This window comes from Vombatus ursinus, unplaced genomic scaffold, assembly GCF_900497805.2.
Source record: "Vombatus ursinus unplaced genomic scaffold, bare-nosed wombat genome assembly UNPS02008961.1, whole genome shotgun sequence".
NCBI classification, from domain to species: Eukaryota; Metazoa; Chordata; class Mammalia; order Diprotodontia; family Vombatidae; genus Vombatus; species Vombatus ursinus.
Window position 1 is genome coordinate 9,942,027 of NW_020948739.1, and position 23,435 is coordinate 9,965,461.

At 40.5% G+C, this 23,435-nt stretch overlaps 1 protein-coding gene and 1 pseudogene across 1 annotated transcript in view; both read left to right on the plus strand.

Moving 5' to 3' along the window:
* The window catches only part of BAALC (BAALC, MAP3K1 and KLF4 binding), a 104,950-nt gene that overhangs the window by 59,659 nt on the left and 21,856 nt on the right, over positions 1 to 23,435 (plus strand). The gene's annotated exons all lie outside the window — the stretch shown is intronic.
* On the plus strand, positions 20,791 to 21,313 carry LOC114034346 (annotated as a pseudogene).

Below are 23,435 nucleotides of genomic sequence, written 5' to 3' on the forward strand. Positions count from 1 at the left end.
TATTGCTGGGTCGAAGGGTACACACAGTTTTATAGTCCTTTGGACTAAGTTTCAAATTGTTCTCCAGAACGATTTTCCTTTCCTTTTTATGCTATATATTTTATTTTATGCACTTATAAACATTAATCTAAGAAGGGGTCCATAGGCTCCACCCGACTGCCAAAAGGATCCATGACACAAAAGGGTTAAGGACTCTTGCTTTAGAGCATTGGAGTAAAATGAGAATAAGTATATTATCCACTTGACTCACAGCTTGTTGTGAAGAAAGTTCTCAGCAAAGTGCTATATAAATGTATGAATTCTTATGACGATTATGGCCCAAACTTAACTGGAATGGCCTCAAAGACAGGAATGGTGTAAGGTAACAAGAAGATGAAAGGTAACCATAGAAGCTGGTTGATTCACACACATAGGTGTGTTTGAGTGTAGAGAGCAAGTAAGCCAAGCTAGGGAAAAGAGTTGATGGTAAAGAGAGAAGGAGGAAAAGAAGGAGAAAAAGAAGAAACAGAAGAGGGGGAAGGAAGAGAAGAAGAAAGAGAAGAACAACAACAAGAAGAAGAACAACAGCAAGAAGATGAAGAAGAAGGAGAAGGAGGAGAAGAAGGAGGAGAGGGAGAAGAAGTGGAAGGAGTAGTAGTAGTAGTAGTAGTAGTAGTAGTAGTAGAAAGAGGAGGAGGAGGAAAAAGATAGTGATAGTGTTAAGTGTAAGTGATAAAGTAATAGTGTAAGAACTGTCAGGCAAGTGAAGAAGAAAAAGATGGCAGATGAGAAAGATGAACAAAAAAAAAAGAACAGGAGAAGTTAGGCATTAAAAAAGAATTGGAAGGAAGAGGAGAGAACTGCAAGAGGAGTACTGTAAATAAACAAGAAGGGTGGACCTCCCAAAGTATGAGGACATGTGATCCCTCTTATCATTACTCACCCAAAGCCACACAGTAAGCACAATCAGTGCTAGAACGCAGGTATCCTGATGCCCAGCTTAGTGCTATCTGCACTAAAAGTGCTTAGATAGAGTCCTACTGATAAATTATTATGCAAAAAAGGCATACAGTTCATAATAATTAGCACAAAGATAAGAAAGTTCTTGCCCAAAAAAAACTGACAGGAGAGTGAACCTGGATCATTGCTGAAAGCTTTGAGGAAGGATGGTTTTTACAGATATGATCTGAGGCAAGTAAGGAAAAGTTCTCAGTAAAAGCTAATTAGGAAACTGTGAGCAAATGAAATAGAAGTACATCTTTTAATTATAGTACGTAACAGTGATTCACATGAAGTAGGCATTTAAAGGTTTGTTGAATGAATGCACTAAATTTTCAGTAGTCACTTAGTTGATAAACATTTTAAAGCACCTACTATGTGCTAGGCACTGTAGCTAAGTGCTAGGGAAACAAAAAAATTAGTCAATAAACATTTATTAAGTGCCTACAATGTGCCAGGAGCTGTACTAAGTGCTGGGATACAGAAAGAGGCAAAAGATAGTCTTTGCCCTCAAAGAGCTTACAATCTAATGGGGGAGACAATATGCAAACAAATACATACAAGACAAGTTATATATGGGTTAAATAAGAAATAATTAATGGGGAAAATACATTAGAATTAAGAGGAACTGAAGAAAACTTCCAGTAAAAGAGGATTTTAGTTGGGACTTAAAGGAAGCCAGGGAGGTCAATAGGTGGAGTGGAGGAGGGAGAGTGTTGCAGGCATGGGAGACAGCTAGAGAAAATACCTAGAGCTGAGACATGCAATGTCTTGTTCATGGAATAGCCAGGAGGCCAGTGCCACTGGATCAGAGAGTATCTGCTAGTAAGTAAAATCTAAGAAGGCTGGAAAGGTAAGAAGAGGGGGCTAGTTATGAAGGACTTTGAATGTCAAACTGAGGATTTTGCGTTTGATCCTGGGGATAATAGAGTTACTAGAGTTTATTGAGTAGGAAAGGTGACGTGATCAGAGCTGCACTTTAGGAAAATTACTTTAGTGGTTGAAAAAAGGATGGATTGGAGTAGGGAGAGACTTGAGATGGAAGAGACCAGCAGACTATTGCAATACTCCAGTTGTGAGGTGATGAGGGCCTGCAATAGACTAGTGGCAGCATCAGAGAAGAGACAAAGCCTGATTTGAAAAATGTCACAAAGATGAAATTGGCAAGCCTTGGCAATAAATTGGATATGAGGGATTAGAAATAGTAAGAAATTGAAGATGACTGTGAGCCTGAAAGACTGGGAGGATCTTGTTGCCCTCTACAATAATAGGGAAGGTAGGAAATGGGGGAGGGTTTAGGGAAAAGATAATGAATTCTATTTTGGATGTACTGAGTTTAAGATGTTTACTGGACATTCAGTTCAAGATGTCTGTGAGACTGGAGGTCAGCAGAGAGTTTGGAGAAGGATAGGTAGATTTGAAATAATCAGCATAGAAATAGATAATAATTAAATCCATGGTAGCTAATGTGATTATAAAATGAAGTAGTAAAGAGAGCAAAGAGGAGAAGGCCCAAGATTGAAACCCAAGGGATAACTGTGGTTTGCGTGTGTGATCCGGAAGAAGATCCAGCAAAAGAGACAGAGGTGAAGAGGTCAGATAGGTAGAATGAGAACCAGGAGAGAATGTCATCCTAAAAACATAGAGATAAGAGAGTATCAAGGAGGAGAGAGTAACAGTGTCAGAAGCAGCAGAGAGGTCAAGTTAAGGAGGAATGAGAAAAGGCCATTGGATTTGGCAACAAAGAGATCATTGGTAACTTTAGAGAGAACAGTTTCAATGGAATGATAAGGCCAGAAGCCTAATTATAAGGGGTTAAGAAAAGAGTGAGAAGGGAGAAAGTGGAGGTACCTATTTTAGATAGCCTTTTAGAGGAGTTTAGCTAAAAACTGCAGAAGAGGTATAGGATGATAGTTAGTGGGAATGGAAAGACCAAGAGAGTGTTTTCCCAGGATAGGGAGAATACGGGTATGTTTGTCATCAGTAGGGAGGGAGAGAATGAAAATAAATGAAAGAGTGGGGGTGACACTTTAGGAGGGGGTGACATCTTTAGGAGGAGACAGGATGGAATGGCATTGCTTGAACAAGTATAGGGTTTAGCCTTGGTAAATGATTCCAAAGAAATGGAAATTGAGGGGATGCCCATCAATTGGCGAACGGCAGAACAGGTTGTGGTATGATTGTGATAGAATGCTAAGGGAATAGTTTCAGAAAAACCTGGGAAGACCTGTATGAACTGATGCAAAGGGAAGTGAGCAGAACCAGAAGAGATAATTGTCTACAGTAACAGCAATATTATAATGATGAGCAATTACGAAAGACAACTATTCTGATCAATACAATGAATAAATTATGATGAAAAATGCTATCCACCTCCAGAGAGAACTGATAAACTCTGAGTGCAAACTGAAGTATAATTTTCTCATTTTCTTTATTTTTCTTGCTTTTTCTGTGATACTGCTAATATGGAAATGTGTTTTGCATGATTTCATATGTATAATTTATATTACATTGATTTCCTACTCAGTGGGTAGGGGAGAGATTGGAGGTAGGGGGAAAATTTGGAACTCAAAATTAAAAAAAGAATTAAAAAGTGGATAATAAAAATTTACAAGTAAAATAAAAAAAAGAGTAAGGCTACTTCATCATGTGAGAGGGGTGAAGAAGACAGTGGCAGAAGGCATCAGTAATAGAAGATAAAGAAGATGGGGGAAGAGGGAGTTCACAGAAAATGGCTTCAACATTTTCTGTAAAATATGAGGCAAGTTTCTCAGCTAAAAGAGTAGAAGGAGGGGGAGCCAAGAGAGGTTTGAAGAGGAATAAAAAGGTTTAGAAGAGCTGCTGTGTGAGTAGGTTAGTGAGTTGGTAAGGGAGGCATAGTAGGACTGCCTAGCAGCAGTGAATATCCAGTTGAATTTGTGTTACATAAATTTATAGTAGACCCATTTAGAATAGTTATGTGATTTTCTCCATGCCTCATTCAGCAGCATACATGTAGAAGTGAAGGCAGCAAATCATGGGAGTGATTCAACCATAATGCTTGGCTGGACATAATTGTGGATATGATAAGAGGGTTAGGCATTCAAGTTAGGAGAACAGTGTAGAGTTGAATTGGTTCACCAAGGGGTTAAGATGGAAAAAAGAGGAAAGAATGATTAGTGTAAGAGAGACAACTTGGGAGAGAATTGAGGGGTCAGGAGACTGGAGGTCATGATGTAGATGAAGAATAGGGTTTTGTAGGAGAAGGCAGAGGGAGAGATGAAAAGCCAACAAGATTATGGTTAGATAAAGGGATTTAAGAATTATTGAATTTAGGATGGTATATTCGTGGTGATGGCAAGATAAAAAATATAGCCGTCTTTATGTGTGTGTGAAGTGGGATGGAGGAGTAGATCATGAGAAGTGAATAGGTTGAAGAACTGAGTGGTTAAGGTGTTTGAGGGAGAGTCAATGTGTCTGTTGAAGTCCTCTTGAAGGAAGGAAGGCCTTAAGTTGGAGAGAACAATTGTGAGCCAGGTAGCAAACTCATTGAGGAAGGAGGGGACTTGGGGTCTATAGACAACAGCTACTGAGATTTTGATTGGGTGGTAGATATTAATAGCATGAACCATAAAGGAAAAGGATCTTTCCATCCCATGAATCTTTAACAGGCCCTGCTCTCAAGAAGCTCACAGTTTAGTGTGGGAGACAACATATAAACAACTATGTACAGACAGGCTTTATTCAGGATAGATTGGAAATAACTAAAAAAGGGAAAGTACTAGAGTTAAGAGGTAATTTCATTTCCATGAATGATTCTTTGGATTAAGAATCTGGAGTCTGGAGCATGGGGTAGTAGAAATAATACAGCATTTTAAATCAGAACACCTTAGTTCAAATCTTAACTGTGCTACTCCCTGCCTATGTGACCTTGGACAAGTTACAGCACCAGACTGGGGATCAATTTCCTCAACTTTAAAAAGGTTGAGGGGGGAGAGAGAGAGAGACAGAGAGAGAGAGAGAGAGAGAGAGAGAGAGAGAGAGAGAGAGAGTTAAGTCAAGAACTGTGTAAGATGTGCCAAGCATTGTACTTAGTGCTTGGAATACACATACAAGCAGAAAGAAAGACAGTCCCTGCCCTCAAGGAGGTTATGGTCTAATGGGTAAAGACAACACATAAAAGGAAAGCTGAAAAGCTGGGGGGTGGGGATGGGGGCAGAAAATAAAGGTACCTAGATGGGGACATGGTAGAGAAGTCCTGAGTAAAGCCTACAGAGGAATGAAGACATGGCTACTTGGGGCATCCTCCTTACATTGGAGATTCTGAGGGTAACCAGCCAATTACAGGGAAAAGCCAAAGGGTTAACATACCCCATAACATGCTGGTTTGGTCTTGGTAGCTACATTCATCAAGTTGTCTTCACTCACCCAGATTTCCTTTTTTTCAAGCTATGTGTCACATGGTGGGTGTTTTCATTGTAGTTATTTTTTTGTTGGTAGTTTTTTTTTGTTGTTGTTGTTTTTACCACTAATGCCCATGATTCAAGAACAAGATGATTTTCCTTAATTAAGTTTGTCTTTGGGAAAATTTGTGCCAGATGCCTTCTGGATCAAAGCATGTGGATCTTAGATGTTATTTGACTGTTGCCAAAGTTGTCCTTAAAATCTTTGGAATCCGGTCAATTTTGTCTCTTTACACCCTGCAGGCCCCCTCTGATTTTGTGTAATGGTTTCCTGTGAGGGTCTGCCACATTCCAATTGACAGCTTGCCAAATTTTTTTTGTGAAGACAGTAAGACAGAAAAACGCCAGCAGCAAGGAGAGATTTTCCTGTCCTATGTACTGTTGTAGGATGAAGAGTTAAGGTTTCAGTAGGTGGCAGTGTGACAGCAGAGCATTAATCCAGAACATTATTCCCATAACATTATCCTCTCCATATGTCCAAGTCTGAACAATCTAGAGGGACAAACAGCATGATGATTCCAGTTCTAATTTTATGGGAGCCTAGAGAATATTCCCCAAGTAAATAGTTAATATTTTACATTCCAGACTGTTCAGTTTTCCTTCTATCTAATGAAATCATAGCCATGCAATTCCTGAGGACTTTGGACGGATAGATGATCAATGATTTTCATCACTTACTGAAACCAGGTGCTGGGGTGAGGATGGCGTGACCCTTGTGTCGGTCTGCCATGTACCTCCCAGCTGCTATTTTGGTTTTCTGCGGTTCTTTTGGGGGGGTGGCAAAGAGTGAAGTCTGGGGACCAGACAACTTCATCAACAGCCAGAAGTCTCTGCTTTTTGGAAAGAAGTCACTTGTTTAAATTCATTAGCAAGTATAGTACACATCTGCTCTCTTTCTTTTGGCTAAGTCTGTGATTTGGCTTGTCTAGTATATGGAATGAGAATGCTGTGAAGTGCGTCAAGAAGACATACCCAAGGGGCAAGGAAATGGCTTGTGATTTTTCATTATGATGTTCACTGTGGGGAAAAGAGAACTATGTTGCCTTCAATCCCAAGAAATCAGAACTGGGCCCTTGATTCTTGCCAGGCTATACCCCTAAACCTCCAGAGGTTCTCTGTACTCTCTGTCAACAGGGGTTCTGATCCTCTTGATGAGAGCCTAAAAGATCTATCAAGATTTTCCTAGAAGTTTGGGACCTGGGCCAAAATCATTCCAACTATATGTTGGGTCAAGGTTATCCATCTAGAGGTGAAACTGTGAAATCAGGGAAATAAGTCTTTGCTGCATTCTCTCTTCCCCTCCCAGTGGTTTTCTGCTTCCTTATCACCTTCCAAATTGTGTCTGTGTTTCCTGTTAGCCCAGTTGCTGACTGACTTTGGGAATCCTGTTATTTGCCACTAACTCCTTCCTTTGGTGGGTGCCCATGCCTCTAGGTTGCCCACAGCCCCCAACTGTGGGACTGTAACTAGGCCCTCCTAACTAGGCCTTGTGCTTTGGACCAATTTCTTCCTTCCCTCTATCAGACTTCACTGCTTTTCTCCCCTTTTTGCTAAAGAAGCCTATTCTCAGCAGTAATTAGGAAAAAGTCCAAAAAAATTTGCACTAAAGCGTTAATGACCAATAAGCTTCTTTTGGGTTATTTGTATTTTTATAGCACATAGTAAAGGAATGGTAGAATTTGATATGGTGATAGTTGAGGACTTGGAGCACCTTTAGCTCATACCACATTGGTGGCTCTTTCCTGAACCTTAAGGAGATGACATAAAGAAGATTCAGGTCTCAAGGATGGATTGGATCACTGAGGCCCCTTCGGACTCTTAGATTTCTAGTATTTTATGATTAGTCTAGAGCAGAGGTTCTTAACCTAGAGCACCTTAATTTGTTTTAAATTTTTTGATAACTATATCTTACTATAATTACTCCTTCCACATCACCAGGGTTAGGGGCACAATGCCCTTGAATCCGGAAAATCAGTGTAAAACTTTTTGGCCCTCCCTTCATACCAGAGAATTATTATGGTGTTAAAAGATAAAATGTGATATTGATACCATACAATAAAATACACATATTTTATGCATATCTGAGTTTCTAAACTTTTTTCTGTGTCATCTGCTGGCTTTTGTATGTCATCTGTGGCTTCCTCAGAACTCCCAAAAAATTCCCATTTAATTTCTTATGCTGACCCTTGATATATTGAAATTATGATAGGTAAAGTCACAATGTGGAAGGGATAACTAATTGGTTTTTTAAAATAATCCTACGTTTTATTTTGTGCATTTAAAATCTTTCTTCTGAGGAGGAACCCATAGGTTTCAGCAGAGTGTTCAAGGGGTTCATAACATGGAAAAAGTTAAGAACCCTGGTCTAATGGGAACCTCTGTTAGGTGATGGGTCCCAATGACCGAATGGGGATTACAAAGTGACTCCCTTGGGCCACTTCAGTCCAGAGAGCACCATCTTTTCTGATTGCTGCAAATGCAAAATCCCAGGATCAGGGAACTTGAGAACAGGAAAGGACCTTCCCTCAGAGGCCATCTAGCCCAATCCATACCTGAAAGGAATTCCCACTGGATACTTTCCAGAAATGGTAATACATATCCAACTTCTGCTTGAAGACCTCTAATGAAAGGGAGAACCATGCCCCCTCCTCCCTGCCCCACCCCCCACCACTGTCTCAAGACAACTGAATGCTCTGCTGCATAGCTCAAATCATTAGGAAGTTCTTCCTGATATCAAGCCTGACTTGGCCTCTTTGTACCTTCTTCCCATCACTCCTGGCTCTGTCCTCTGGGGCCAAATAGAACAAATCTAATTCCTCCTCTTGAAAATACTTGAAGACAGCCGTTATGTCCCATCCTCCCTCCGTCTCTAGTCTTCTCTTCTCCAGACTAAGCACCTCATCACATAACATGAACTTAATGCCCTGCACTATCCTGGTTGCCTTCCTCAGGACTCTCTCCAGCTTATAATTGTCCTCCTTATTCCTTCTAAATATCTAATTGCTAGCACAACACACATGCCCTTCAGGGCATGTCAGGTTGCTATGCAGTCTACATTTTCACATCCATGTACAAATATGACCTCATTTTATGCTATCATTGTGTTTCTGAAAGTTGCATACATCAATATTTAACATGAATAGTATTTTGAATATTTTCATTGAAATCACAGCTCTGAACCAAATATACAATATATAGGCATATGGACATATGTGTGTATGTGTGAATGCACACACAAGCATATATACTAGAAGATCTTTTAGAGTTGGAAGGCTTTTTTTTTCACATCCGAAGTCCTGCAATTCTCTCTCTCTCTCTCTCTCTCTCTCTCTCTCTCTCTCTCTCTCTCTCTCTCTGTCTCTCTCTCCTGAAATAAGTGAACAACAACAAGAATAATTTCAGATTGCTGCCTGGGAACTTGGCTGATTAACCTGCACATCTAAAGCAGCAGTAAATGCACACTGAGAGTTGTTGTCAAGTGAAAGCAACTCTGCATTTATTTGAGTACTTTTAGTCATGTACCCCTGCTAGGACCAGAAATATTATATCACATCATTATTTTCTACTTTTGCTAGCCTGCACTACCATTGACCAGGTTAGAACCAAGCTGTTGACACAGAAGCCTGGGTCCCTTTTCTTTCCTTTTAAATTATTTCTTTCAGTCGAAAGATAATCAATTAGCATTATTTAAGCACCTACTATGTGTCCACTCCCATGCTAGGTGCTGGGACATCAAGACAAAATGGAAACGGTTCCTTCCCACAAGGAGCTTAAATTCTACTGGGAACAAACAACTTGTATACATAATGGAAATTTGATTTCTACCCCTCTACACTCCCCTAGTTCATTTGATTTAACTCTAGATATTGAGATTTTAAGGTGTTAACAAGGTGTTGATATAAAATAATGAACTTGTAGTCATGAAGGCCTAGGTTCAGATCCTACTTCTGACAATTACTAGCTGGGTCATCCTGGGTAAATGACTTAACTTCTCTGGGATTCAATTTCCTCATCTGTAAAATAAGGGAGTTGGCTTGGCTAGCCTATAGGGTCTGTTTCAGCTCTAATTCTATGATCTTATGATTGTATGTTATCTATTTATTAGTATAAATACCTCCCTGATTTAGTTAGAAAGGAGTAATACCACTGGATGAGCAAAAATTGGCCATACCTCTGAAGAGCTTTACATAACTAAGACTTGGATATAGCCTGTAACTCAAGTGAGTTGGAATAGAGAACCAGTAGTCAGGGAAGAACCTAGAGCTTCATATCTTGGAGGGATGAGATGATTTTTCCCTCCTCAGTACTGAGATTGGCCTTAGTATCTAGCAGCTGAACAGCTTACTTAAAAAAAGACAACTTGTACAGTAGGTGAAGTATTTTTTTTTTGCCAGTCATTTGGGGTTAAGTGACTTTCCCGGGGTCACAAAGTTAGTAAGTGTCAACTGTCTGAGGCCATATTTGAACTCAGATTTGAACCTCCTGACTCCACGGCTGGTGCTCTATCTGCTGCACCCCACCTAGCTGCCCCTGAAGTATCATTCAAGACATGATTTAAGGCATAGCTGAGGGAGTGGAGATATCTCTTCCAGAAATATATGGATACAAAAAGTTAATCTCTCGAGGGAGGATGCAACATTGAGGAATAGGTCATCTGGCAGTGAAAAAGAAGGCCAACTCTGGACTCAAGTGAGAGGTAGCCCCAGCAATTAAGAGTCAAGTCGTGGAGCAGAGCAAACCTTGAGATCCAGTTGAGCAGCCCTTCCAGAAGAGACACCATGCCCAATGGGTGGCTTTGTGAAGGAGACTCCACAAGAGAGGAAGTACTTAAAAGTCCTACAGTAATGGAGGAGTTAGTAGTCCTGGTCACATGTGTTCCCCACACATGTGCCTTACTACCATTGTACCATAAGTTTGTGTCTGCATACTTTTTTCATGGACACCAAGTATGTTTGTGGGATACTGTACCCCAGGCTTATGAAGGCAATATTGTATAGGTAATTTAAAAAAATATGCCGTCTTAGAAATGATTTTTGCCAAAAGCTAATTATGTCTAGTGGCTGACTATTAAGGAAATTGTACCTTGGCAGGGGCTTATGAACCAAAAATTTTAAGGAATGGATGTTTGCCTCAATTCATCATCTGTAAAACAGTCTGGAGAAGGATAGGGGAACCCACGCTAATATCTTTGCCAAGAAAACCCAAAAGAGAGTCACAAAGAGTTGAACATGACTGAAGACATCTAACCTGACCCATAGGGTTTCTTTATAATCTGAGTTAGCAGAACTCTTTAGGAGGCAATATGGTATGAGATAAACCACACTGCAGGAGAACTGAGATTGTGTCCCAGTTCTGACTCTGACTTATTGCACAACATGGGCTATTCAGTTAAGTGTCTTGTATATCGGTTTTCTCTGATGGTAAAATGAGAGATCAGACTACACGATCTCTAAAGTCCTTTCCAGTTTTTAGATTCTGTGATACTATTTCTAACACAGCCATTGTCAAGAGTTTACCAGATGTTTAGAAAAGGTGTGTTACATCTTAAGTTGTGACATCTGCACCTTTGGTTGCTTTACTAACCATATTTCTTTGGCCCAAGAAGGAGCATTGTGATTACTTGTTTAGTAAGGTTTGCTTATTCAAAGTACCTGCTAAGGAATCTTGTAGAGTAGCTGATACTTTGTGTTTCTGGGTTCTTACTTCACAGTAAATAAGTCTTATACAATAATCATAACACTTTCTCTTTAGATAGCACCTCTTATCTGATGCCTCCATAATTCTTTACTAACCACAAGGATTTCCCAACACTCTGGGAAAAGAGTCTGTTTGTTTTTCTTCAGCTACATTACAAACACATCAAGGGAGAACACCAAGCTTGAGGCCCATTGGCAGTTAGCAACGTCATGTTCGATCCCATGACTCCATGCTCTGCTACCCTCCCCCAGGCATGTTAGAAGATCGACTATCAGTTCAGACCTGTGTCCCCCGCCTTCATGAGCAAGTGGAATCATGAACCCTGAGAAGACTACCACTTGTGGTACTCAGTGTACCAACCCCCCAGCTCACAGTGCTGGTACTTTCAGCTAGAAATAGAATGGTTTTTGGACTACAGAGGTAGGAATGTGACAATGTAACTAAATTCAAGGCTAGGAAAATTACAGCTGGCCATGCCCCAAATAGTGCAGTGTATAGAACACTGGACCTGGAGACAAGAAGTTTCAAATCCTACCTCTGACATTTGTTAGCCAGGCAACCAGGGACAAGTCACCTAAACTCTCTGAGCCTCAATTTCCCTGTCTGTAAAATAGGGATAATAATATCTATTGTATCTACCTCATAGAATTGTTGTGAGGTCCAAATTATATTTTATACACATGCATATATATATATATGTATATATCAGGTATTATTATTTATTGTTACTGAAATTAAATATCCCACCATGGAAGAATTTAAGTGCTTCTTACTTACCAGAGAAAATTATGTTTTATTTAGTATCCAGAAAAACAAAAGACTTCTTCCAAGAGTACCCATTTGATTTGAATCAATGAAGTTGGGTCTTCATTCTAAAGGATAATACAGTATTGCTGAACTGTAGTTTTGTTTAAGAGGCATATTTTATGCCTTCAGCTTTTAACCTCAAAAATTCTATACTTACCATGAATAGTGATCAAATTCAGGCCATAACTTGGTTCTGGTGTTGGGGCTCAGGGTGGTGAAAATGATTTGGTAGAATGAATGAGGGGAGAATGGAGGAAGCAGAAATGTTTTTGATGAGCATAAAGGAGATCTAGTGGAAAGAACTTTGATTTTGAGTCACAGGCCCTAGGTTAAAATCGACTTACTAGCTGTGTTATTTTGGGCAAGTCACTTAATTTCTCTGTGTCTCAGTTTACTCATCCATCAAATGACCTTACAGATACCTTGTGCTTCTGATATCTCTGTGCTTCTGGGATAGATATGGTACTATTATATGACTTCCCAGCCCAAGGCAACTAAAGCTATGGCCAGTACTGCCTCCTTTCTCTTTCATGTGGGACATCATGTACTATACCCAGTCCATTCTCCTAAATCTTGTCCCTATTTTCTATTCCAATTTACTTTGAGACATATAGGTCTTTTTATACTCACTCCTCTGGCCAAAAGTTCAAGAATTCAACAAAGTTGGCCTTCAGTCCCATCCTCTTTCCTATTCAGAACCTTTCCTCTCCTATGAGTCATAAATCATTAATGCTGGAAGGAAACCCACTTTACAGATGAGGAAATTAAGACCTGGAAAGGTCAAGTGATTTGCCCAAGGTCATATAGTTAGTAGCAGAGTTATTACTGGGACCTAGGTCTCTGGACTCCCAATAGGAGTGGGTACCCACAGGATACCCTTAGAACCTGAGTTAATTGCCCTCCTCTGGGGTCCCAAATGCCAGTGTAAGTACAAGTTGGGGAAGTAACCCAGAGGGGGAAGGGCTATACATACACATATGAATCAAAATAAATATGTCTCTTTACAGCTTTTTTGGTCTGGACTCATGATTATAAAAAATGTGCATCATATTGAAGGCAGTAGAAAAGATGCATGGTAGATAATGAGGGACTTCAAAGAAGAATAGGTGCAAAAGGTAACATTGAAGATATATATGCAAAGAAAAGAAGATGGGCTGTCTGTGAATAAGGGATGGCAGGCAGAGAGCCAGAGTGCTTCAATAGTACCCTTCTGCTATTAGGAGAAATGGAGGAAATCCTCTATAACATGTTGGTGTTCACCTTGTGGTGAACTTGTGTAAGGACAAGGATGAAAATGATGTCTTTCGAGCAGGCATGAGTAGATTGTGTTATGTATTGTATTATGTATTGTTTGTGAGAATAGGATTCAGATTTCTGCATCACTAGTTACGCTATATGGTTGACAGATACCTGGCCAGAGATGGAGAACACTTAACAAAGGATTTTAAGATATATGTCAGGTATCTTGCCAATCTAATCAAAAGAGCATTAAACTAAAAAGGACAGGGGAGGGAGAAGATTTTATGCATATCCCCCAAGTAAGATACTACAAACAGGAGTTTTTAACCTTTTGTGTATCATGGACCTTTACAGCAGTCTGGGGAAACCTATGGACAATTTCTCAGACTAATGCTTTTAAATGTATAAAATGAAATACATAGGATTAAAAAGGAAACCAATTATATTGAAATGAAGATGTAATCTTTTTTCCCATCTAAGTTCATGCATTCTCTGAAATCTATCCATAGACCTCTTCTGTGAACCCCTAATTAAGAACCTCTGCTATAAAGAGTAGCCACAAAGAAGGAAAAATAGTCAGTCAATAGATATGTATTAAGTACCTACTATGGGTTAATCCCTGTGCTAAGTGCTAGGGATACAGAGAAAGGTAAAAGTCCCTGTTCTTGAGGAACCCACAATCTAATGGGGAAGACAACATGCAAATAACTATGTACAAATATGCAAAACATAGGATAGATAGGAAATAATCAACCAAGGGAAGGCACTAGAATTAGTACCTGACATTTTAGCTGGAACTTGAAGGAAGCTAGAGAAGCCTTTTAAGAGACTGAGATAGAGGAGAAAAGAATTCCAAACATGGGAGACAGCCAGAGATAACTGTCAGGAGGTAAAGCATCTACTTCAAGGAACAGCAAGAGGCCAATGTCACTGGATCACAGAGTATATGTGGGTATAAGTTATATAGGAAAAGGTAGTTGTGGGGCAGCTTATGAAAGGCTTTGAATGTCAATTTTATATTTGATCCTGGAAGTGATAGGGAGCCACTGGAATTTATTGAGTAGGGGGTGAGGGACAAGACAGTTACATGGCCATACCTGCCCTTTAGGAAGATTATTGACAGCTGAGTGGAGGATGGACTGGAGTAGGGAGAGGCTTGTGGCAGGCAGACCAACCCACAGGCTCTTGCCAGTCATGAGGTGATAAAGGCTACCACCAGGATGGTGGCAGTGTCAGAAGAGAGAAGCAGGCACATTCAAGAGGAGTTATGAAGGTAAAATCAACAGACCCTAGAAACAGATTGGATTTGGAGGGTGAGACAGTGTTAGCCAAGCCACCTAGGTTGTAAGCCTGGGTGACTGGAAGAATGGGGGTACCCTCAAGAGCAATAGGGAAGTTTTGAAGGGGGAGGGTTTGGGGAGAAAGATGATTAATTCAGTTGTGCACATGTTGAGTTTAAGATATTCACAGAACATCCATTTTGAGATGTCTGATAGACAGTTGGAGATGTGAGGCTGGGGGTCAGCAGAGAGGTTAGGCTTGATAAGTCGATTTGAGAATCATCAGTATAGAGATGATAATTGAATCCATGGGTCCTGATGAAGTCACTAAGTGAAATAGTCTACAGGGAGAAGACAAGAGGGCTCAAGACAGAGCCCTATGGGCACCCACAGGGTGGGTAACAGCCATGACCTGGATGAAGATCCAGCAAAGGAGACAACAGCATCAAAGGCTTCAGAGCGGTTAAGAAGGATGATTGAGAAATGACCATTGGATTTGTCAATTAAGAGATCACTGGTAACTTTGGGGAGATCAGATTTAGTTGAATGATGAGGTTGGAAGCTGCATTGTAGAAAATTAAGAAGAGAGTGAGAAGAGAGGAAGGATTGTATTGTAGAAGGTCTTTTCAAGGAGTTTAGCCACAAAATGCAGGAGAGATATGGGTTGATAGAGATGGATCCGATGGGAGTTTTTTGAGGGTGTGGGAGACATGGGTGTGTGTGTAAGCAGTAAGGTAAGTAACACAATGGGAATGAAAGAGGAGGCAATCTCTTGGAGAAGACAGAATAGAATGAGATCAAAAGGGATTTGCCTTGTCTAGGAGAAAGACCATCTCATTACATGAAACAGGGGTAAAGAGACAGGGGACTCTAAAGATAGTGGCAGAAGGCATCTGGGTAATGTGAGATGAGGAGGGGAAAAGAAGATCTTGACATATAGTCTCAAAATTTTCAGTAAAATATGAGGCAAGATTCTCAGCTGAGGGGGTAGAAGGAGAGAGAGCCATGGAACGTTTGAGGAAGGATGAAAAGGTTTGGAAGAGCTGCTATGAGTTAATTAGGGATTCGTAAAAGTATTGCCTTGCAGCATTAAGGGTCCAGTTGAGGTTATGTAAACATCAATCTGTAGTAGAATATTAGCTGAGTTACCCAGAAATTCACAGGAGACAAAGATAAAAAGTTAGTAGTAAAACCCCTGGAGCAGCTAGATGGCACAGTAGAGAAGAGTGCCAGGCCTAGAATCAGGAAGACTAAGTTCCAATCTGGCATTAGATACTTACTAGCTGTATGACTTTGGGCAAATCACTTAACCCAGTTAACCTCAGTTTCACCATCTGTAAAATAAGCTAGAGAAGGAAATGGCAAACCACTCTAGTTTCTTTGCCAAGAAAATATCCAAAAAAGGTCATGAAGAGTGGGCCATGACTGAAAACAACTCCAACAGCAACAAAACCCCTGACCTCTAACATCTATAAACAAATGTTCAAAGTCTAGGGACTAGAGGTCCTAGTGCAAAGGAAGTAACTTTTACCTTACAGGTATCACTGAGACTTGGTGAGATGAAACTCATAACTTGACTGTGATTTTGGATATGCATGCCTAATTCTAAAGAAACAGGCTAGGTAAAAATGGGAGTACTATAGCTTTGTATATTAAGAGGAACCCACAAGGGATAATTCTATTCTGGATCAGATTCTCACTAACAAGTAGGAAGTGGTTGCTGAAATGATGGACACCTTGGTGGGGTGGAGTGGGAAGTGGCCATTCCATCTTGGAATTTGTGATAGAAAAGGAAATCTAGATGTAACCTGATATGCATCCTAGAATGGGAGAAAGCAGATTTCAAACATTTCAAAGGAAAGATAAATAGGATCCCAGAGACTAAAATTTTCAAAGAAAGTCAATGAGATCATGAATCCATTTGAATATCAGTGTAGGAAGCTCTCCAGTGAGCAGACTCCTAATAAAGCAGATCAGTAAATATTCCACCACATTTAGTATTAGAACATTATGAAGGCACTCAGAAGTTAATGACTTTTACAGGGTCACACAGCCAGTATGAGTCAAAAGTGGAACTTGAACCCAGTTTTTCTGACTCTAAGACCAATTCTCTATTCCCTACACATGACACTGCCTGTCTTCTTGAATGGTTCATATGGCTGTTTAAGTCACAGTCCAAATATAATCTTTATGGAATGGTGTGAAAAAGGAGAAACTTCTTTATTCCCCCCCCCCCCCCAAGTTAATCAATTGCTTGCTTGCTCTGGCTATAAATAAAGACAGCTTGACAGTGACCCCATTCACACCGTTGCCAGGTTTCCATCCCCAAATGGCCTTTGCTGGCCATACCAAGGGTGGGGCAGAGTCTATTAGTAGTGTTCCAGTTTCACATTTACCAGATTCCAGTTAGTAGCAGCTTTCTCCAGCCTCTCCATGTTTTGGTTGAGAAGGGAGTGTGTTTATCTCTTTTACTGTTCCCCAGAAGTATGTTATGACTAATGTGATTAACCCCTGGCCCTTGGAATGCCACAGCTGCTTCTGCCATACTTCATGCCCAGACTGTACTTCACGTGTAGGATGAGTTGCTCCCAAAAATCCCTAGTGTGGTAGGATAGGGTGAAGCACGTGGAACAGTACACATACCTGTCTGGGCATGTCTCATCCATCATTTCTCAGGGTTCCCAGGAACTAGAAAGTGAGTTTATTAACAAAACAAACCCCAGACCAAACACACACACACACACACACACACACACACACACACACACACACAGTCTAACTTTATACAGACAGGTAAACAAAAATGTATTCTTTCAATCAGTGGTCAATAAATATTAAGTGACTACTATGTGGCAGGCACTGTGTTAAATACAGGGGCTACAAATATGAAAAAAGAAAGATAGTCCCTGTCCTCAAGGAGCTTGCAATCTAATGGGGGAAGCAACAAACAAAAGGAAGCAGAAAAGGAGTCAAAACTATTCCTGGTTCCTCAGAAGAGTAGTTAAATGCACTCAAGTAAATGATAAAAGGCATTGATTTGCTCTCTTCCATCTTCTTTTTTTCAGTCAATGTGGCAAGGTTTATCACAGTGCCAATAGAAGGGGCTAGATTCCTAGTGAATCTGCAGCACAATGGGGTAAGACTGAAAAAAAAAAAAAGACAGTGAAAAGATCTGGATGGGATTAAGGCGTGGTAAATAGCCTGGGGTGGACCAAGCAATAGTGAAAGGAGTAAAGTAGTCTCCCGTGGATCAAGAGGGATTGTGAAAAGAGGGTCAAGTATCTAGGTGGCCTGCGAAGCCTTGTTCTCTTTTGCTGAATCTCCCTGTGATACCACAGACAGTCCTATCAGATGTCACAAGGCTGGCATTGAAGCTTGAAGACTGAAGACTCTATTTATAGATAACTAGGTCACCTCACAAGATTTGACCTTGGACTTGGTCCAGCCCAGGTTGAAGACCTAGACTTTGAACCCAGCAAGGTTTTTCTAAAGAGGTTATTTTCAGGGGCCAAATTCATAAAAATGCCATTCAGGGACAAATCAAGTATACATATTTTTTCTTTTTCTTTTTTTCCTTTTAACATTCATTTAAAAAAATTTTGAGTTTCCAATTCTCTCTCTCCTTCCATTTTCTCCCCAGCCCATTGAGAAGGCAAGCAATATGACATCACTTATACATGTGAAGTCATGTAAAACATATTTCTATTTTACCATGTTGCAAAAAAAAAAAGGCAAAAAAAAGAAAGTGGAAAATAATACGTTTCAATCTTCACTCAGAGTTCATCAGTTCTCTCTGTGCAGGTGGATAGCATTTTCATCATGAGTCCTTTGGAGTTTTCTTGGACCATTGTATTGATCAGAGTAGCCAAGTCTTTCACAGTTGGTCATCATTAAAATTTTGTAATAAGTATACCTATTGAAGGGGGAAGGAAGGTGGGTGTCCTGCTGATGTGCCTGAAAAGAGAATTGCAGGTGAAAGGGTAATGAGGTACTGGGTAGGCTTCACGAATTAAAAGAGCTAGAGAACCTTAGAAAATATTTCATTTACCATGAACTAGTGTTGGTCATTTTTTAACCTGTAATCCTATCAGCATAAAGGACTCCAAAAATGGAAACTCTTTCACTTGATACAGATTGACAACTTGTTTATAATTTGAGATCACAGATTTAGAGCTAAAAAAAGACTTTCGACACTGTCTAGTCCAATCTCCTTACTTTAAAGATGAGAAACAGAGCCCTACAAAATTTAAATGACTTGCCCAATGTCAAATAGGCAGTAAATGAGAGAGCCTGGACTAGAATGAAGGTCCTTCAACTTCAAATCTAGGATCCTTCCCATTGTACCACACAGCCTCCCTATGATCTTAAATGGTTGCCAGAAGCACAGAGAGGTTGAATGCCTTGCCCATAGTCGCACAGCTAGTAGATCATCTTAAAATATTGCCTGGGACACTCAACAGGTTAAGTGACTTGAGCCTCATCTCTTAGTTGGTAGCTGCAAAGGGCAGAACTTGAACCCAGGTCTTTCTGACTACAAGTCCCACTTCCATACATTATGTTACAGTATTTCCCAGGACTGGCCATGCCCATGGCTTAATTAGGGGCAAGGGGCCTGAGTTTCTAGTGAAACCTTCTATATGCCTTATCTCCCCCAATAATCAGGTAAACTCCTTGAGAGCAAGGACTGTTTTACTTTTCTTCTTGTAGCAGTAGTGTTTAGTATAGTACTTGGCACATACTAAAAACTGATAGTGCTTTTTTTATTCATTCATTCATTCAAAAACAAGGCAGTCAACATATATATGTACAATAATGGCCACTCTGGCCCCCAGTGCCTGAGTGCCAGGTTATGTTATAATTCACCACTGTCTAGGGTTCTCTGGTACCCTGAAGAGGGTTTGGAGGTATCTAGTGTCTCTGCCATTGACTCTAGCCTCCCCCAACAATGTTTCCCCAATTTTAGGGGTCCTCTACACTCCATTCCATATAACTATTAACAGTCAGATTGGCTTTTACAAAGGAATATTTACTTCAACATATTAATTATTATTAACTATTAATATTGTAAGAACAAATATATAAACATCACACAGACAGGTGAGGGCATAATCCCTTCCTACACTGTCTCAATCTTTGGAAAGCAGAGGGAGACATTCACAATTTAATCCTGTTCTTATAGTCTCATCAAGTTCCAATTCCAAAGTTCCTCTAGGCTGATGTCTCACCACCCAGAACTCATGTCTCTAGCCTAGAAACCTGCCTCTGAGGTTGCCATGGAGTGAGTTCCCAGATCTCGGGATTCTGCCTCCTGCTTCTAGAATGAAAAAGAGCAAACAAACCAGACCAAAACCCTAAGGCCATTTTTTTGAGGTCACAGGGCCTACTCAAAGAGGTGAGAGGTAACCCTTCCCCCACCCACATTAGTTCACCTGTGGGTAAACAAAACTTCCACCCCCTGGATGCTGCTGACCCAGTCTGTCAGTTTTAAAGACAGCCTGGTCTGGATATGTAGCCAATGGAAAGAGGCTGCTCCCATTCAGGTGTTAGGATTCCCACATGTGTACTTCCATCTTACACAGCTTGGGCATGTATGGAAAAAACCCATTATAGGACACTATAGGACTTCACCTGCCCCAGAATATATTTCCTAATTTGTATGCCTAATTTTTATGTAAATGACTTTTCTCAGCATTGGAGTTATTCTTTTGGACTGTGCATATAGTGCCAGGTATGGAGTCAGGAAGACTCATCTTTGTGAGTTCAAATCTAGCCTCAGACACTCACTAGTTGTGTGACCTTGGGCAAGTCATTTAACCCTGTTTGCCTCAGTTTCCTCATCTATAAAATGAACTGGAGAAGGAAATGACAAACCACTCCAGTATCTTTGCCAAGAAAACTCCAAATGGGGTCACGAAGAGTCAGACACAAATGAACAACAACTAATTCTGGATGGTAACTTAACAGAGGTCACAAATGTACTTTGAAATACAGCAACATTCCATAGTATAGTGGAAAGAGTGCTGAACTTGGTGTTAGGAGATCTGGTCCAAAGACAGACTGACTTTTTCTGTAAAACCATTGGTAAATCACTTAACCTTTTTGAGGATCAGGCCTTTCATCTATAAATAGGGAGGCGTTACTAGTACTCCTTAACTCACAGGGTAGGGTGTACGGGATATCCACATTTGGTGTGAAGGCTTACCAAACCCTTTCCAGGGCTGTTTGTGAACCTTGGGTGTCCACCTAGCACTCACCTCTCAGCTGTGACTTCAAGAAGCTGTAGCATGGTTTTTGGCTTCCAGCTCATGGTGGTAAAGGTGCACCGGCAGCCAGCCCAAAGCATCCAGGTCAAGCCTCCACCTTCGTTGCCGCCATGCCTCCCAAATTTGACCCTAATGAAATTAAAGTCGTGTTTTTAAGGTGCACTGGTGGTGAAGTTGGTGCCACATCAGCTCTGGCCCCCAAAATTGGTCCCTTGGGTTTGTCTCCCAAAAGGTTGGTGATGACATTGCCAAGGCAACTGGTGACTGGAAAGGGCTAAGGATCACAGTGAAACTTACCATTCAGAACAGACTGGCCCAGATGGAGGTTGTGACTTCTGCCTCAGCCTTAATCATCAAAGCCCTAAAGGAACCTCCTTGGGACAGAAAGAAACAGAAAAATATTAAACACAATGTAAACATCACTCTCGATGAGATTGTCAACATTGCTTGACAGATGAGGCACCGATCCTTGGCGAGAGACCTTTCTGGAACCATTAAAGAGATATTTGGAACAGCCCAGTCTGTGGGCTGCAACATTGATGGCAGGCATCCTCACAATGTCATTGATGACATCAGTAGTGGTGCTGTGGAATGCCCAGCAAATTAAAAGCTACAAAGGAGACTATTGCAATAAATTAACATTTGACAACAAAAAAGAAAAAAGAAGAAGAAGAAGAAGCTGTAGCATGCATCAAGTTCAAATACTGCTTCAGATATCAACTATATGACCCTGAGAAAATCATTTATTTTTTCTGTGCCTCAGTTTCCTCTGGAGAAAATGACTTAATCTCCCCTACAGTCTCTCAGTCTATGGTCCTACAATAAGTATGATAGCTCTTCAAATACTTATTACCTTTAGGCCTCTCTTCTCCAGGTGAAGCATTCCTAGTTCTTTCAACTGATTTTCTTGTGGCACAGTCTCCAGTCTTCCCACCATCGTGGTTGTCCTTCCTTGGACCTGCTCCAATTTTTCAATGTTCTTCTTAAAATATGGTGGCCAAGAAGAAAATACAGTACTCCATATATGATCTGACCAGGGCTGAGTGTGGTGGCACTCTTTCCCAGGACACTAGAATTTAGAGGCAGTCAAGTAGTACAGTGGATAGAACAGTAGAGTGAGAGTCAGGATGACCTGAGCTCAAATTTTGTCTCAGATACATACTAGTTGTGTAGTCCTGGGCAAGTCACTTATCCTCTGCCTGTCTCAGTTTCCTCATCTGTAAAGTGAGGACAATAACAGCACTTACCTATCAGACTTGTTGTGAGGATAAAATGAAATAATATTTTGCAAACCTATAAGCACTACATAAACATTAGCTATTATTATGCTTATGACTTTTACAGTTTTATTAACACAGACCAAATTGCTTTAGTTTTTGGTGACTATCATAGCACACCACTGATTTATTTTGAGTGTGCCGTGCCCTAAAGCCTGTAGATATGTTTCCAGACAAATTATTGTTTTACCTATCCTTTATTTGTGCAATCCCCATTATTCTAGCCTGTCAAGATCTTTCTTGGATCCTGATTCTGTCATCTGAAATGTTAGCTATCCCTTCCAACTTCCTGTCACTTGCAAATTTCACAAGCATGCTATCTATGCCTTCATCTAACACACACACACACACACACACATATAAATGTGTGTATGTATGTAAGTATTTAAACATGATCTCCATAAAAGTCAAGCAAATAACCAAAACAAAATGCATAGAGGCAATTTAAAGATTATAGATCTCCCAGAAGAACACAAGAAGTAAAAAACCCTGAACATTGTAATGCATGAAATAATGTGAAAAAACCATCCAGAACTTTTGAACACAGAAAACAAAGTGCTGGAAGAAAGAATTCATGGATCTCTTGAGGGAATAAAAATGTGTGTGTGTGTATGTATGTGTGTGTGTGTGTGTGTGTGTGTGTGTGTGTGTGTAGTTACCAAATATCTGTACCAAAGCACAGAATTTGAGAGTTTGATGGCTCTCAGTAGCTATCTAGTCCAATACATAATGGAAAATGAATCCTCACGATAACAAACACTTGAGAAATCATAATCCTGCTTGAAGATTTTGTTTGAAGACTTGCAGTGAGGAGGAACCCATGACCTCCTTGATGCAGTCTAATCTACTTTTGGATAGCTCTAGCTGTTAGAGGTTTTCCCAGAATTTTAAATCTGCACCACTGCAACTTCCACCCACTGTATCTAGTTTTGCCCTCTGAAGCTAAAAAGATCAAGACTAATTCTTCTTCCACAAGACAACTGTTCAAATTCTTAAAGACAGATCTCCTGTCCCATACCCCACACCCTCTAACCTCCAGGTTAAATATACCTTGTTCCTTAAACTGACCATCATGTGGCATGTACTTGAGACCCTTCACTATCCTCTTTGCCACCATTTGGACATTCTAATGTTTATCAACATCCTTCCTAAACTGTGGTACCTAGGTGTGGTGTGATCAGGGCAGAATATAGTGGAATTTACTTTCTTCATTCTGGAATCTATGTGTCTTAATGCAGCCCAGGTGGCTGCAATGGGCAGCTAGGTGGCACAGGGGATAGATTACTGGACCTGGAGTCAGGAGAACTCCTCTTCCTGAGTTCAAATTTGACCTCAGACACTTACTAGCTGAGTGACCTTGGGCAAATTGCTTCACCTTGTTTGCCTCTGTTTCACCAGCTATAAAATGAGCTGGAGAAGGAAATGCCAAACCTCTCTAGTCTCTTTGCCAAG